Genomic DNA, 17,601 nt, shown 5'->3' with positions numbered 1-17,601 from the left:
TATTTGTTCAACAGCATATAGTTAGAAGACTACAAGAAACAGATGACTATATGAGGTAAAACTTGAGCTGTTTGTAGTTCCACTGAACTATAAATTAACTATATAGTTGGTTTGTTGTGACGTCTGTGCAGTGTGCACACATGTTGGTCGTCACAGGGTCTGGCTCTTTAAAGAGTTCAAGTGCCTCAACTTTGTTGATTCATATTTTTATTTCCCAGGAGAAAAAGCACCAGCATTGAGGCCGGCCGCTGACGTATGCTGAAAAGAGGAGGGAGAAGCAGCTCCTGTTCCAGACAAAATCCCCGTTCTTGGAACTGGCAATTTCAGCTGCAAAGAAGCAACTTTTCTCCAGAAGTCCCACGTCCCCCACGTCTCTCTAGCTCGTTCAGACACAGCCTCCATTCCAATAGATGTCACTTTTCTCTGAGGTTTCTTTGGTGTTTGTCATGTCACTCAAAATGTAAATATTGGATGCTGCCTTCTACATTATGAGTCAGTCTGAGTGTCATATCACATGAGCAAAAAAAGCTATTCTATTCTATTCTATTCTATTCTATTCTATTCTATTCTATTCTTGCAGCACGTTTTATGTGTTGACATTCATTTAGATGAAAATTAACCCAAAATGTTGCAGGTTTGACCTTATTGTGTAGTTATAATTTTAGATTCACCGGTACCTTTTTGCTAAAAAGAAAGAAGAAAACGGAAGTTGGTTAAGAATATGATAAACAACCAGAATTTAGAATGATTTTGTATTTGTTTATTTTAAATATGGTGATAAGTCCCTCGTGTAAAAGAATGACGCCTCTCATGCAGAATTTAACATTGTCTCTCTTAAATATATTTCATTGAAATTTAAACACAGAGTTCCGTTTTTTGTGCTGTAATTCTATGCCCCGCCTCAAGGGGGAGCTATATAGGTTTCTTTGGGTAGGGCTATCCTCTTAAGAGAGACAAGTAAGAGTGTGGCTTTGAGAGTTTGCTCAACTGAGCCGTATGCAAGAAACCCTATTTTGAGGAATCTTTTTGGGTCAACAGCTCAATGTAAGTTGTATATGTTTTGTAATTAGATTGTTTATTATCTGTGTCTTTTGCGTATTTTGATTTGTATTTGCCTATTTGTTTAGAGGGTTGTCTGTTGACTTCATTCAATATGGACACTTCATCTGGAATGTGTTGTGCTCTGATTCTACACCTTTGGTGATTATGAGGACTGATGCTTTATGATTGGAAACACTTTTTGTTGGACTTCTACTCTAATGAACTTTTGGAATATTGGAAAAACTTGCCTCTAACCTGAACTACTTGTGATGTGATGATTTGCTGACACATTTGCTGTTGTGTATATATCCAAATAGTTTGGGTTTTTCCACAAAAACATAAATATACTTAAAGCTACACTATGTGGTGAAAAGGTATATGACCATCCAGTGAATTTTAGTTTCTGTTCCTCTCAATTCCGTTTTCGTTTTAACTCCTACGGTGGCCAATGTAGTCCAAGATTAACATGGCTTCCAGTTCGACCTCGTCCATGAGTGTTAACTCAAACGTAAACGCGAAAGGCGAAGCTTGAATTAATGGGTATGTCCCTCTTTGGCTAATGTACTTTCAAGATGGAGGGGCAACATGGCAACTCACATTAGAACCCCTTACCTGTAATTATTTTCAATGGCATATTATACACTCACGAGAATACTTTATTACTTGAACGAAGTAAATGTACATTAATGAGTACATATATTTTTGAAAGAACTAAGTGTTTTTAGCTATGAATAAACTAAAAGAGTTACACAGTGTAGCTTTAACTCTACTCTTGGATGAATGGATCCCCTTCATTGTAGTATGTGACAAATACAATGATTTCTCTGATGTGCGCGCAGTTCTGGATTAGTGGGTGTGGCTTGTGGAGCTTTGCAATGTGGTGCATTGTGGGTGTTGTAGTCTTTCATACAAATATGCCCTTCGGTTATTTTCTTTCTTTTCTCGGTCAAGAGGGCACCAAATTCAAAAATTCTTTTACATTTATTTTATCATTTCCCCCTATATCACCCTGACCATTTTGTTTTTACAGAGTTATTTTGATTTACACATGTTTCCCCTCACTGCCTTGTTTTTCCACAACAGTAAGTCATGGTTATCTCCACGGGTCCTCTTTTACTCGGAAGAATCCTTCAGTATAAGCCTCTTTCCTGGCTCTTGTACAGAGCATCTTATAGCATCCTGACACTCTCAGTATGCAGTATACTGAGTTACCGTTTGTTTGTAAGTAATAAATTACGTTTTAGTTAATAAATTGTGTTGCGTGGTCTCACAAAAGCAAAAGAGATACTTTTCACAGGTACACGTAACATACTTTTCGCATATTGTACATTTTTCTCCTTTGGTAAAAGAGCCAGTACCTGTCCCCAAAAGACTTGTTGGGTTTCACATCAGTGTGTACAGACTCATCCGCCAAGGTTCTGTTGTAAACACGTTCCTCTAAGAGAGGAGGACACTTCTGGAGAGACAAGACGTATTCTTCCTCTTTTAAATCAAAATCATTCTTCGGAAGTTCCAACAAATTGTGCCAAATCTTTGCAATCCATAATTGAAACACAATGAACCTCGAAGCTAAAGTCAGCTAAAGAAAGTCCAAATCTGTGACTGTTATACCACAGTACAGCATTGAAGACATAAATAAATGGTGGCTAAAGTTGTAGTATTTGTTAATGGTTATTTAGGCCATGTCCACACTAATACGTTTTCGTTTGAAAACGTATATTTTTCTCTCCGTTTTGGCCTTCCGTCCACACTGAGACGCCGTTTTAAGTCAACAAAAACGTATCGTTTGGAAAACGCTCTCCAAAGTGGATAAATTTGAAAACGCCGTTTTCGCGTTGTAGTGTGGACAGTGAAACCGAAGGTATTTCAAAACGATTACGTAAGTTTAGTCATGTGATCCATGTAGTACCAATAGATATTCATGTTTATCGGTATTGTGCCTGTTATGTGTTATTCATTTTTACACTATTGCTAAAATATGTTACTTTCTATGTTACTTAATATGTGCTATTCTTCATAGCACAGTACTGCAAAGATAACAGATAATGTAGTCTACTCACATTTGCTGTCCTGCGGCAAAACAGGAGAGCAGTTGCGTTTTAGACCAAACATATGGTGACTGAATGCGACCTGGACGCATCCGTGATGGTGAGATATTTTGCCAAATAAAATTATCCTGTTATTGTGCGATAGCATTATTATTTATTTTCCCATCTGTATCATCTCAGTGAGCTTTTGTGAAGTTTCATGCATGCGCAGTAAAGTGAATTTAGAAGTTTCTCATCCACACTGAAACGTCGGAAAACGCCTGAAAACACTAGTGTGGACGGAGAGCGTTTTTAAACGAAAACCCCGTTTTCAAATCTATCCGGATTAATGTGGACGTAGCCTTAGGGACGCCACAGTCGACAGCTTCTGTACTCTGTTTAGCTGGACGACAGTAATGATATCACTTTGGTTTAGTCTCAGAATGTGCTGTGAGATTTTTCTTCTTGCTCAACAACAGCAAGTATTTTTCTGTTTAGTAACACTCAGTTTCGCTCAATCTCATGTTAATCTTGAGTACCTATAGACCCCTTTTCAGTTGGTAAACATGGTGACATTTTTGTGGGCGGAGCTTAGGTGGAGGTAGAACTTAGGTGGAGGCAATTTACATTGGATAGTGGCCGCTTCACTAATGCTAGTTAGCAAGTATTGTTAGCTTGTTTTTTTAACAATGACTGGAGAAAATCTTATCTTAATGTGTAAGGTCACTCAGTGTCCAGGACCGTGATTGTTATTTTTAATGGACGTAACCAGATTGGCAGACCCGTAGCCGCCTACACACTCATTTAATGCATGGACGATCTGATAGGATTAACGTTACGTTACCTCGGTTGAGTGGCCTGACTTCTACACCTACCATAGAGAAACCGATCATAAAGAGAAACTGAGGGCATATAAATCTTTAGATGCCTATATGGTCCTGTACAAGACTTGTGTGTACAATCCGCAGTTCTGCTGAGCCGAGACCACGAGTGACATTACAGTGCGATTTTAATGATGTGAATATTTTCTAGAAATAAAAATTCCAGATACAGCATATTCATTTTTCATCAATTCTTGCACCAAACAACACAACAAGATGACATTTAATAATAGTAACAATAATTAAAGATCCTTATTATGTAGCCGAATCTGTGCTGGTTTGTATTGGCCACCTCGAGTTTTCACTTTGTTTAGCGCAGTGACATAACTATGACGTCGGCGCAAAAGGCGCAAAATTGCGTCGCAAAATTTCACCCCCCCACCTTAAACTGAACTTCATTATGAGAAAAATAAGGTGAATATGTTTACATCACTTATTACCACTGATTCCAGATCTCTGAAATACTTGATTCTTATTGGTCAACAGTGCTATTTATAAGTCGGCTCATCCGGGTAATTGAACTGATGCTACTTTCGGATCACACACCAAAGACTGGCTGCATCTTCTGTCTCCTTTATGGAGCCAAGGCTCATCGATTCACAAAGCCAATGAAGGCTATCCCATCTGATCTGAGCCAACAGAAGGTCTACTGTGGTGCATGTCACACAAAATTGCAATAATGGCAATGGGAGGAATGTGCCACAAAACACAGTGCACCACACACTGCTGTGACGTGGATGGCGGTGTACGCGTGCCGTTTGCCTGGGGAAGTGATGTCACCAGGTTTCACTGTGGGACGACAAGCCGTTGGAGGGGGTGTGATGCTCTGGGCAATGTTCTGTTGGGAAACCCTGTGTTGGGCCATTCATGTGGATGTAAATTTGACACATCCCACCTACCTAGACATTGATGCAGACCAGGTACACCCCTTCATGTCAATGATGTTCCCTGGTGAAAGTGGTCTCTTTCAGCAAGATAAAGCACTCTGCCACACTGCACACATTGTTCAAGAATGGTTTGAGGAACATGATGAAGAGTTCAAGGTGTTGGCTTGGCCTCCGAATTCCCCAGATCTCAATCCAATTGAGCATCTGTGGGATGTGCTGGACCAACAAGTTTGATTCCACCTTGCAGCATACAGGACTTGAAGGATGTGCTGCTGATGTCTTGGTGTCAGAGACCACAGGACATCTTCAGGGGTCTTGTAGAGTCCATGCCTTGAAGGGTCGGTGCTGTTTTGGCAGCACACGGAGGACCAACAGCATGTTAGGCAGGTGGTGATAGTGTTTTGGCTCATCTGTGTATTGTCACATTTGCCAGCCAATACGGTCTGTTATGACTTGCATAACACCGAGCAACATTTTTAATATCAATAATAATTAAAAAAAAAAACAGATTTTCTTTCCAGTTCCGGATCTAAATACAGTTACTTAGTAACCAACTGCATTGGGTTAGATTATTTTTGACAGGTAATTCTGTACTAGAATACAACCCTCTGAAACTGGCTTACAATTCACCGTTTGAGCTCTAAAACAAGCTGTCAGAGGCAGCAATACAAATGTGACACGAGAAAGAAATGACAGAATTTATGTACTTTGCAAATGGCATTTGAGAACTGGATTATTGTACATTATGTAATGTTATTGCTTAATACTAGAAGTGGTCTTTCAGAATCAAGCGCAGACACAGCTATATCAGATGAGTGGAAAAGTACTCTCCTGCCTGTGGCCTCACTGCTTGTGCACATTTCTCCCTCTGGGGTCGCTCTGTATGTAATCAGGTGCGCTAGAAGCCTCAATTCAAGCCAAAGTAAAGGGCTGCCAAGACTTGCCCGTTTGCTCCTTATTTTCAATCAAATCTCAGCCTTGAGAGCCAGGATCCAAGTGTGAGTGTGCGGTTCAGGGTGAAAATCTGAGCTTGAGGTTGCAGGGAGGTTATTCACTGGTACAATAAGCTTGAGAGAAAGCTACATGGATTTGGAATTGTACTGGGATGCTCCATCGTTCATTATAAGAGAGATTCAGGCCATGCAAATACTGGTATTGTGAATCCTCTAGCTAGACAATAAAGACAAGGCTGGACACACATTCTGGCTCTGTCAAATCAAACACAGCTGCCCAATGTGCCCTAAATAACCCTGCTCCGTTTTTGTCATTTATAGTGCCCCAGATCCTAGATTTCCTCTGGACAAACATCGGCAGAAAGATATACTACTAATTCCGGGAGCCATCCTTAAACATAGTCAATGCTTCTCCTGTAAAACAACATTGACAATGACAACTCGAGGTGTTCTGAGGAGGCTGTGATAGTTGCCCAGACCCTGTGAAATTTGGAGTTATGTGCTATAATGCCTGTATTGCCACTTTCAGTGCACAAAAACTTTTCTCTATAGAGGTTTTCACAGTGACGCCACAGAAGAACCATTTTGGGTTCCAGAACCTTTCGGTAAACTTTTTCAGTAAACATCTTATAAAATGAAGAACTCAACATCAATGGTTTCATGAAGAAACTCCGATCTTTATGAAACACCTTCTTCCGAAAAGCGCAATCTGCTCCAATTGGTCGGCTGGACGAGTGTGTGTTGTGATTGGTTACTTTGAGCGTTTGGGAAATGTAACACCCCTTACCATAACCACAAGTTTCAACATACTACTAATTCAACTCAATCAGACCTCGCCCCTTTATGCGTTGGGCGGGAATTATTTAAATGAGGAATATTGTGACATACTCGTTCCCGGAAAAAAAAAACTTTGAGTCATTTTAGGGAGTTCAGAAACAGTGTTTACTGATTTTACTGATTTAACTCCCTTTGGAGTGAATTTGTGCTTCGTAACTTTTTCATGCTCAAACAGACAACATACACACTAGAAAAAGTTGAAAGTTGAACAAACACCAAAATGAATAAGTAAAAGGCTATTTTGTACCTAAGTTTTGAGCCTGCCTAAAAAACGCTCGTTTGGCCTCTCGCATTGAAGACTTGGAAGTAAACGCCCACTGCTGTGAGTGGATAACAGTTTTGCATATTATAATGAGTTTCAACTCACCCATCCATCCACTTCCGAAATGATTCAACCCAGAGTCTGTGTTTTTGCACCATTCTTGTCAGATCCAATATAGACGGCACAGCACCGTTCTTTACTCTTAATCGGTCTTCAAATCCAGTCTTGTTTACAAAACAATCCTCAGTGAAATGAAGCGAACAGACGGACAATGTTTTACCCTCATCAGCTGGAACGTCATTAAAAATAAAGTTTATCCATGCAGACCTACTGGAATCCAGAGGAAGATTATGCAGTGACTGTCTTCTTCCACAACCAGGCACTGCACAATATTCTGTATTGCTCGGTATCTCAATCTGGTTTGTCATCATGAGGTAGGAATCTATGTTATTTAGCTATGCGCAAATCGGTGGGCGGGGCTAAACCGGCCGTGTTGAAGTAGGCGTTGATCTTCTTCTGCAGGGGTGGTGTTTTATCCTCTTTGACGTCATAGTTCCCCACTTTGAAAAACGAGTCGTTTGCTGAGCCTGGTGTCAATAAAAGCTTTTATTGGACTAACAAGGACGTTTTCAGTTCTGAAACTTACAGGATATTCTTATAATATGATGACCTCTTAGATGTCAAAAGCTTAAGGAAAATTTGATTTCTCAGTTCATCACCCCTTTAAATCTGGAAGATTTAGGCTTTGATGAATTTGCCTTGTCTTTTCATCACTAATTCAAAGGTGCATTTAGCAGTTTGGTGCAGCTCATTTGCATTTAAAGGGACACACACAAAAACGGTGCATTTTTGTTCACGTCCAAAAAGGGGCAACTTTGACAACCTACAATAAATTATCTGGGTGGTAATTTGAGCTGAAAATTCACACAGACAGATTCTGGGGAATCCAAAGATTCCTCTTACATATGTGACATTTAACCTTATTTCAAAGACAACGGAATTATGAAATCACATTTAAAGATAGTCCTACATTTAGTTTGCACTTTAAGTATATTCTTTTAAAATATATTATGTCTGCTCTTTTTAAAAGTATGCTAAAGTGTACTTCTTTTTCACAAGGTGTACATGAGATGGAAAGATTTGTTGAAAGAAAAGTCCTGAGAAGTGATGCCCAAGTTGCTAATGGTTGCGCCCTCAAATCCCTTGGACGTGGCTGTGGTTACAAGAGGTAAAAACGATAAATACTGTTTGTTTTCTCACACAAACTGCTCGTTTCGTGTCTTAGGCCATCAATGTGTTCTTACATTTACGAGTCATTAAATCATGTTTAATTTGGACTTCTCTGTGCATGCTCTTTGAAGTGGTGGTGACCATAGACCTCCATTATATGACGGGCAGACAAGAACACTTTCACCTAAAATATCAAAATTGAAACTACTGTGGAAACAAAGACACCTACATCTTGGATGCCCTTGAGGTAAGCTAAAACATACCAAAAATTCATTTCAAAGTGAACCATCCCTTTAAGAGTAGAATTTTTGTTTCACCAAAAAAAAAAAAAGACATTTTAAGAAGTTTTAGGCAAATACTAGCCTAAATGGTGTCCGTGCAAATGCTTCATTTAGCCTGGTTTCCTGTCACAAATTAATAAATTAATTCGCACAGTGGAGGCTGCTGTCATTTATGACAGAGCAAAAACAGCTGACAGCTTGCAACTCCATTATAAACATATGGGCAGATGGGAGGTGCTTTTGTTTTGTGCTCTCGCTGCTGTTTTTAAAGTAGCACATCTTAAGTGGGTGAAAAAATCAGGAATAACTGCGTGGTTTAAATTTACTGCTTCGCTTGTCATCACATACCATTTCTATTGGGTAATTGCAGCTACATTAATTAGATGGAGACAGGGAACTGTATTTTATTTTAGAAGACTCAAAGCTGACTTTCAGAACGTGATGGTTGTGTTATTGTGGGCACGGTGTCTGTGTGGAGAATATCTCCAGAGCAGCGCTGTTTATGACGCGGATCGGCAGAGTTTAATGAAAAGCAGGCCAAGCTGACCATTCTGTCTTTGTCTGTGTGCTCTGGTCCTTGTCTTTCCATGGCACCTGGGAATACTTATGACAGGCGCCAATTCCACCATGGCTTCTGAGGTTTTCAGATGCTTGGCTTCAAGTGACCGGTCTGCACTTTACTTCTCCCCACTTCTCTCGTTCTTGGCTGGTAAATCGGCATCTCCTCCCATCTGTGATCGCTATATTTTCATGGTTGTGTCGTCATATTTGCGTTGATATTTTGAGCTTTTAACCATCCACTTTTCTTTGATTAAAGAATTACAGACAGAGACACAATAATTTTCCCACTGTGCTCAACCACAGTGTTGTCTTAACATTTGGGCTCTAGTTTTGATGCCCTCACATAAAGTCTGTATAGCACCAAAACACTATTCTTAGACGTATAAACCGAAGTGGGTGCAGTGGGTGGTGTAAGGGCAAACACAACACAAGTGCCAGCAGTCGTTTCTGAGGAAAAATATGGCCAAACAACAATTTTGGAGAACAATATGGATTTTTTTTCACATTTGAAAAAGCTGATTAACATTGGGTCTTGTTCGCGTATATTTGCATGATTTAATATTCGTATGGGAGATAAAAATTCGGCTTAATTCAATAGTATGCAGATGATTTTGTTCTTAACCTCGCTCTAGATTGCTTCAAAGCAGCTTTACAGAGATAACAGGAAAATAATGCAACAAAGTTTGTTTCCAGAAGAAAATGGCGTCACAGTCCAGCTTAAATAAGTTCAGCAATGTTTCATTTTTGTTGTAAAAAGTTACACTCATTGTAAATGAGTGACTGCATGCCAAAACTTAATCATTTGCATAAACCACACCCAAACAATATGTTCTTGTATGAACATTTTCATGAACAAATTATGATTTCTTCCTAACAATTATTCTATATTCAATGTACGAAGAATGTATAGGAACAACTTTTTACAACATAAAATGTATGTATTATACAATGCATTCTCATCCTAGGGCGTCATGTAGGTGACCTTTTGACGTTACGTCTAAATCTGACGCACATTTTTACGCGCACCCTTTAGCGTCAATATAACATGCTTCGGTTATGGGTAGGTTTAGGTCAGGGGTAGTGTTAGGGTTAGACCACTAGGAGGTGCCTTTTATTATACAGTATAAATGTAGTAGCCTATGAATGTAATCTGGACATACTACATCCGCCATTTTGTCATTACATGACCTTCCAGCATCAGTTGCGTCGCTTCATTGCCATTCATTAGGCTTGTTTGAGATGCACCTTGCCTCACCTGAAATGTATGCGAGAGTAGGCAGCTGCAGTGAGGGGAGGATTGAAAAAAGTGCAGGCAAGACGAACAGATCTCTCTTCTCGCAGTGGATCAGACACATGTGAGATCAGATGCACGCGACTGCAGAAACCGACATGTGCGCGAGAGTTTTTTGACATACGTCAGCATGATATCAGAGCAAGGCAGACCGCAATTGCACACATTTCTAACTGGCGTGCATCTCGCGCTGATCACCGGTGTTCGGTTCGGCGCAGATTTTGCTCATCTCAATGTAGGCTACTTGCAACTCAGAATGCTTTTATGGTGCGAGATTAATGTAAACAGCCCACTGCAAACACCCTTGTAATTTATGAAAAATTAATTATATTCGTAGCTGTCAACCCTCCCGTTTTTTTCCGGGTTTCTCACGTATTTTATCTCTGTTCCCGCTGCTTTCCCGTTTTAGTATTTACCCGTAAAATATCCCGTATTTTTACGCTCTGATTGTGTGAGACGTAAGCTCGGACCTATTCGGCTTGAAGTCGTTCATACTCGGATGCAGCGCCACGCACGCTGGCCGGAGACACATGGCTGAGTCCGTCTCAGCTGCGTGGCGTGACCGTGTTTATTTTACTGTCTATGGTTTTTATTTCGGCTCCCATGTTAACAGATTACAAGCGTGTTGGAAGCGTTTCCAGGCAAAAAAAAAAAAAAAAAGATGTTTATATGTAAAAAATTTCCATTATTTTTGCCTATATATATTTTCATGTCATTTTTTTTAAACAATTGAGTCCTGGTGTCCACTACAGAGGTCATAGCATAACATAGGAATAAAATATCTTTTTTTTTTCATTTGTTTCTTATGCTCTTAATAATGTAAAAAAAAAAAAATCCCTTATTTTTGCGATGGATTTCGGGAAATCTCCCTTATTTTCAATGTTCAATGTTGACAGCTAGCTATGATTATATTATAGAAGGTTCGTGTGTGTAAGCATAGATATACATAATAAAGGCTAGAAGTCTTGTGGCAGAGTCTCTAACATCATCAACGGCGACCATCTTGTCACAGCCAAGCTTTCTGGCGGGCTCTTCTGTATCTGATGTAAAGTGAGTGATCTTAACACTCGTATCTCACTGAAATCTTGACGGATTTACAAACGGTTTGGTTTCTATACAAACATTATTAACGTGGCTATAATTCTGGATGCATGAACATGTTGAAATCACAGCTTTTCTTTTTGAAAAACGAATTAATCGTGCAGCATAGTTGTGTAGGCCTATCACAGCTTTTGCACAAGTTATCAAGGCTGAGACCACAATTGAGTTGTTCAATTATGTAGGTTTAACTGACACCAATAACGATTTTATGACAAGTAAACTTTTGCCTAATTTACAATCTTTGGTGATGTGGTTGAAGTTATTAGCTGGCTAATAACAAGAAGCTGTGAGTGTGGTTGTAGTTTATAGCTGGCTAATAACAAGAAGCTTTAAGTGAGACCTAATAGCAGCTAACGTTACAAATAGCAGCTAACGTTACAGCAATTTTGTGGGAGAGGCAGAACTGCTCTTTCTTTTCAATATAACTTAAGTTGCTCATGATTTTAGTTTTTTAAAAACTAGGGCTTGACCAGGCTGGTTAATGAGACACAATGAGTGCTGATGAGTATGGGCAAAGGATTGTGGGGAATGAAGTGTCCTTTACTGAGTAGCAGAGGTCTGGAATGGAGTGCCCCCTGGTGGCTATCAAGACTTTTTACTGTTTTTATATATATGTGTGTGTGTGTGTGTGTGTGTGTGTGTGTGTGTGTGTGTATATATATATATATATATATATATACATACCTATTACACGTAAAAACAATTTACTAAACAACTACCCATGAACTACTACATATTCAGCTACATTTCACTGGAAAAGATTATAGGAGGGATTTGAAGTAAACGTGATTTTTCTTTTTTAATTCTGATACCTCTGAAATCAGTCACTGGATTTAAGCTACTGTTAATCTTTATGCCATGATCCAACTCCAGACACCTGTACAGTAATGCAAAGTCCAGGACAGATCACTGAATATGGATAACATCTGTTCTGGATAGCAGTACGGTTTTGAAGATGGCTTGTGGTTTGAAGTTTTCCACATGCTTTATTTATTGAGAAATGAGAGCATTTGGATTACAGTCTATAGAATCAGTTTGCTTTTGATCATTTTGATTAATCATTGCCACTCTTTTTGTTCTTCAACGTGTACAGCTGTTTTCTGGCCTTTTGTTTCTCCGAAGCATATGAGTATATTTGCTCTCCAGTTTTTGGCTACTGTGCTGGAATTGCACGCTTAGACAAACTTATGGAAACTGGCTTGTAATACACTCAGATTGAGCTACAGTGACTGAAATGTAATGAATCACAGGGTTGGTCGAACTAATATTTGCACAATCTCTGTAAAATTGGCTTCGGGAGCAGAATGAGGAAGTATTTCATTTACTGTACTTTCCCGTAAAGCTATAGCAAACATGGATTAAAAACATTATTTATTTATTTTTTTTTTTTTTTTGTCAAAGAATATTAAAACAAACACCTTGGCTGATATAATGGGAAACCATTCAAACTCTTATCAATATACTCACCCATTCACCCTTTTACTTGAATCTTTTTTTTAAAGGGATAGTTCAAATTTGAAAATTAATTTGAAATTAATTTTTGATATGTTTTAGCTTACCTCAAGGGTTACACGAGGTAAAAACGATATTAATACCGTTCATTTTCTCACACAAACCGCTCGTTTCGTGTCTTAGGACATCAATGTGTACTTAGATTTACGAGTCATTAAATCATGTTTAATTTGGATTTCTCTGTGCATGCTCTTTAAGGTGGAACCCATATACCTGCATTATATGACTGACAGACAACAACGGTTTGACCTAAAAATATCAAAATTGAAAATACTGTGGAAACAAAGACACCTACATCTTGGATGCCCTCGAGGTAAGCTAAAACATATCAAAAATGAATTTCAAAGTGAACTGCACTGAATCCAGTTCCCACAACTGACTAATTTCTGACTGTGTCATCATCATTATGGTCATTGGCAGAATATATGAAAACATGATATTACCAATGAGTGTGTTTCTTTTATAGAAAATGTATTGCAATACTGGAGTTTTTGAAAAAATAAAAGCATGACAAAAAAAGTTTAATGTCGTGTGTGGTTAAGCGCACAAAGACGAGTAATTCACAGAAACAGTCTTTAATCTACAAAACTCACAGGTGAACAGACTCAACACACCTTAACATTGACAGAGACGGGACAAAGAGCAACTAGAGGAACTAATGAGTTAATTAACCTACTGATGAGAAGCTGGGTCACAGTGAGAGAAAACACAATATAACCCTGACGTTTAATTAAAACATAATGTACTTTAAAGTAAAACTTTTCATGTGTTTTAAGAAAAGTGTACTTCTTTTTTACTTTTAGATATTTACATGAAATGAATATTAAAACTAATAAATAATGTCACTGACTTGCCAGTAATGGCGAAATCAAGTTATCCTTCCAGCAGAAACTCACAGGCTCTGCCAACGGTTACAGCAACATCCGGAAAACAAGAGCCCTGGTTTTACAGGTTTAACAGAAGCAAGACATTGGGTCAATAAGTCCAACAACATGCTGAAAGACCCAGTTTGTGCTAATGGGGAGTGTGCGGTTCGTCATTTATTCACCCTGTTTTCTGACGACAGCAAAGACAGGACTGAAGCAGCATGGAAAAGCCCAGAGAAAGGCAGCCAGCTGGAAATAAGTGGAGCTCCCAAAGTTCTTGGAGAATGTTGAACGTCTTTTCAACACCAGTCAGCAGTCCTGTGCAGCCATGAAGAAAGAGGTATCTCTCCTTGAATGAAACCTGCGGTTCATTCTTAGTAAATCACATAAACCTTTACAATAAACAGAGAAACACGTTTTATTTTGCTGTTGTACTAAAATATTATGACAGGGCGTGCAAAGAGTGATACTGGATAATATTAAGTGTCATATTAGTTTAGATTGTTAGAGCAAAATAGGATGTATTTACTCATGACAGGCTGGATTTATTTAAGGTAAAAACCATGGGTCAAGATTTGGTAGGTTAGCATGGTCAAGTTATTCCCTGCTTATATGCTGAAACTACATTACTTGGGTTAAAAAAGCTTCTTTATCCATTGAGCGCTGCAGAGATGACATGTTTGTAAGTCAAAACCCAGAAACAAGTTGATTACTTACATCAAGACAAACAAAAAATGTATTACAAGTTTTTTGCAATTGTTTGTTAACATGGACAAATGGTGCATATGTGCAAATTTGCATAATTACCCAAACAGATCTAAACAATGGGTATAGACCCCTTTTCAGTTGGTAATGATGACGTTTTTATGTGGGCGGAGCTTAGGTGGAGGGGAGGCAGAACGATCCCTCTGGCCGCTTCACTAATGCTAGCAAGTTTTATTAGCTTGTTTTTTTAACAATGACTGGAGAAAATCAGATTTTATCTTAATGTGTAAGGTCACTCAGTGTCCAGGACCGCGATTGTTATTTCCAAAAGTTATTTTTAACGGGCAGAACCAGATTGGCTGACCCGTAGCCGCCTACACGCTCACTCAATGCATCGATCTGACAGGATTAACGTTACGTTACGTTACGTCGGGTGAGTGGCCTGACTTCTACACCTACCTTATAGAGAAACCGATCGTAAAGAGAAACTGAGGGCATATAAATCTTTAGATGCCTTAACTATGAATGGTCCTGTACAAGACTTGTGTGTATGATCCGCAGTTCTGCTGAGCCAGCGCCGAGACGACGACAATAAAGAGTGACATTTACAGTGCGGCTTTAATTATGTGAATATTTTCTAGAAATAAAAAATCCAGATGCAGCATATTCATTTTTCATTGATACTTGCACCAAACAACACAATAAGATGACATTTAAAAATAATGAAAGTAATTTAAGCTCCTTATTATGTAGCCGAATCTGTGCTGGTTTGTATTGGCCGCCTCCAGTTTTTACTTTGTTTTGCCTCCAGCTAGCGCCGTGACGTAACTGTTACGTCGGCGCAAAAGGGGTCTATAGCAGGTGAAAATGTTTTTTTTATTTTTTATTTTTTTATTTTGTTGACATATAACAGTAAAAGACTTAAAATGGAACCCATTTAGGCTACCCATGAACATTAATACAGGAAAAAGTACTTTAGAAACCAGCTTTCATTAATTATTATTATGGCAGAGATTGAGTGCATTGTGTACGTAATTAGATTTTTTGATCCAGACACTTTTTATTTCACCTACCTTTTGTCTTCTGCATGTTGCAGTTTCAGAGGGGTATGCAGCAACAATTTTAGCGAATTGTTGGTCCCCCGAAAAATAAATGTAATGTAAGTGTGCCGTGTAATAAGTGAGTAGGAACAAATGAGAGCTAATAGATAAATTAAGTGCAAAATTGTTGTTTATTAATACAATTAAACTATAGCTACTCCACCTTGATGAACCCCCCTAAGAAAACTATAAGCTCCATTGGAACAGCAATACAAGTGTTTCTCACAGGATTTTCGGTAAAACTGTTGTAGGTGGACCTCTGTTTCTCTAAGGGTGTTCGGGGGCATGCTCCCCCGTAAGAAAATGTTGTGTTCTGTAATGTTAAATTCAGCAGTGTGGTGCACTTTTAGAGTTCAAACTTAAAAACTCCAACCCATATTCAGGGTGTAAATTAAACAAAGAAAAATTTGAACCTCTTTTAGTTAGGGTCTTAGTGTCATTAAATAAATAATTATATCTGAATCTGAACTGGATTACAAACATGCTCTCAACAGGTTAGTAGTACTCACTGGCAAAATATGTGACCTACTTACTGCTGTGATAAAATATGTTTTCAGGGAATTCGCGGACATGTTTTCCTGTTATGATTTATCACTGTCGTTGCATAATTGCATAAATCGAATTTACAATGCCTATGGCAGTTTGTTTTTTGCTGCTAGCTGCATGGGGACATGTCTTCACAGTTAAGGGCATTTTTTTTTTAAATTAAACTTGGCTTTGGATGTAAAATAATGACAAATGCTCATGAAACAAAAAAAGTTTGTTGAATTTCACTACTTAAAAAAATATGCATTAACCCTGCTTAAGATAAAGAAGATAAAGAAAGATAAATAATCCATATTCACCTTTCAGATTTCACTCCTAAAGTATTCATTCTATGATTTAGTTTTGCAAGTGTGTGTCTGCGTGTTTATGAAATCATTGGTTTGACAAAGGTCTTATTGAATAAGTGTGAACAAGTGTAGTTTTTACTTATTTGGACAGATCATCTCGTTACTACTGGCTACTGTTGCCAGGGGGGCAAATATTTCTTGTTCCACCTCTTTATTGATGTATAGCCGCCCACTAAACCCCTCTGCTGCTGATGAGTCAAATTATCCCTCCTGACGTCCTGACCAACTCAACTTTAACCTACAGAGGAATGGAGAAATCCAGAGATCTGCTCTTAAAGGTATAGTTCACTTTGAAATAAATTTTTTGGTATGTTTCAGCTTACTTCAAGAGCATCCAAGATGTAGATGTCTTTGTTTCTGCACTATTTTCAATTTTGATATTTTTAGGTCAAACCGTTCGTGTTTATCAGTCATATAATGCAGGTCTATGGTCACCACCTCAAAGAGGATGCACAGAGAAGTCCAAATTAAACATGATTTAATGACTCGCAAGTGCACATTGATGGCCTAAGACACGAAACGAGCGGTTTGTGTGAGAAAACAAACAGTATTCATATCGTTTTATCGCTTGCGCAGACAGAAGCTCCCACAACCTCAGAGTACTTGGATGTGGCTGTGATTACAAGAGGTAAAAACGATATAAATACTGTTCGTTTTTTCACACAAACTGCTCGTTTCGTGTCTTAGGCCATCAATGTGTACTTACATTTACGAGTCATTAAGTCATGTTTAATTTGGACTTCTCTGTGCATGCTCTTTGAGGTGGTGACCATAGACCTGCATTATATGACTGATTGACACGAACGGTTTGACCTAAAAATATCACAATTGAAAAGTTGTAAGCTAAAACTCATCAAAGTGAACTATCCCTTTAAACAACCTGAATTTGAGTGATGGTAAAAATAATGGTAACTGAAATTACTTATCTAAAACTATTTTAAAGGTATTCACATGTTGAGATTAGTTTTATCCTCCTTTTACAATTTTATAAAGTTTTTTTGTGTGTGTTTGGTTTAAACTCACTTTATAATTAGTTAAATTTTGACTGCTTGTTTTGTGTAGCCTATTGATGGGATTTTTATTTTTTTATTTAAAATAATAATAAAACGTGAAAGCATAAGAATCGCTTTTCCTGTCATGGGTAAAGCTTTTGAAAATAGTAAGCATTTGGCG

General features: G+C 38.4%; 1 long non-coding RNA gene across 1 annotated transcript; it reads left to right on the top strand.

Moving 5' to 3' along the window:
* The first annotated feature begins 722 nt into the window (after positions 1-722).
* Positions 723-16,858, top strand: LOC148998320 (uncharacterized). The gene is made up of 5 exons (XR_016146575.1): positions 723-1,044; positions 8,008-8,116; positions 8,250-8,365; positions 13,063-13,177; positions 13,931-16,858. It is a non-coding gene; the product is annotated as an uncharacterized LOC148998320 (long non-coding RNA).
* Positions 16,859-17,601: the final 743 nt, after the last annotated feature.

Source organism: Pimephales promelas, chromosome 1 (assembly GCF_988280905.1).
Source record: "Pimephales promelas chromosome 1, fPimPro1.hap1.1, whole genome shotgun sequence".
Classification (NCBI taxonomy): Eukaryota; Metazoa; Chordata; class Actinopteri; order Cypriniformes; family Leuciscidae; genus Pimephales; species Pimephales promelas.
This window is presented reverse-complemented; position numbering and strand designations above follow the sequence as displayed.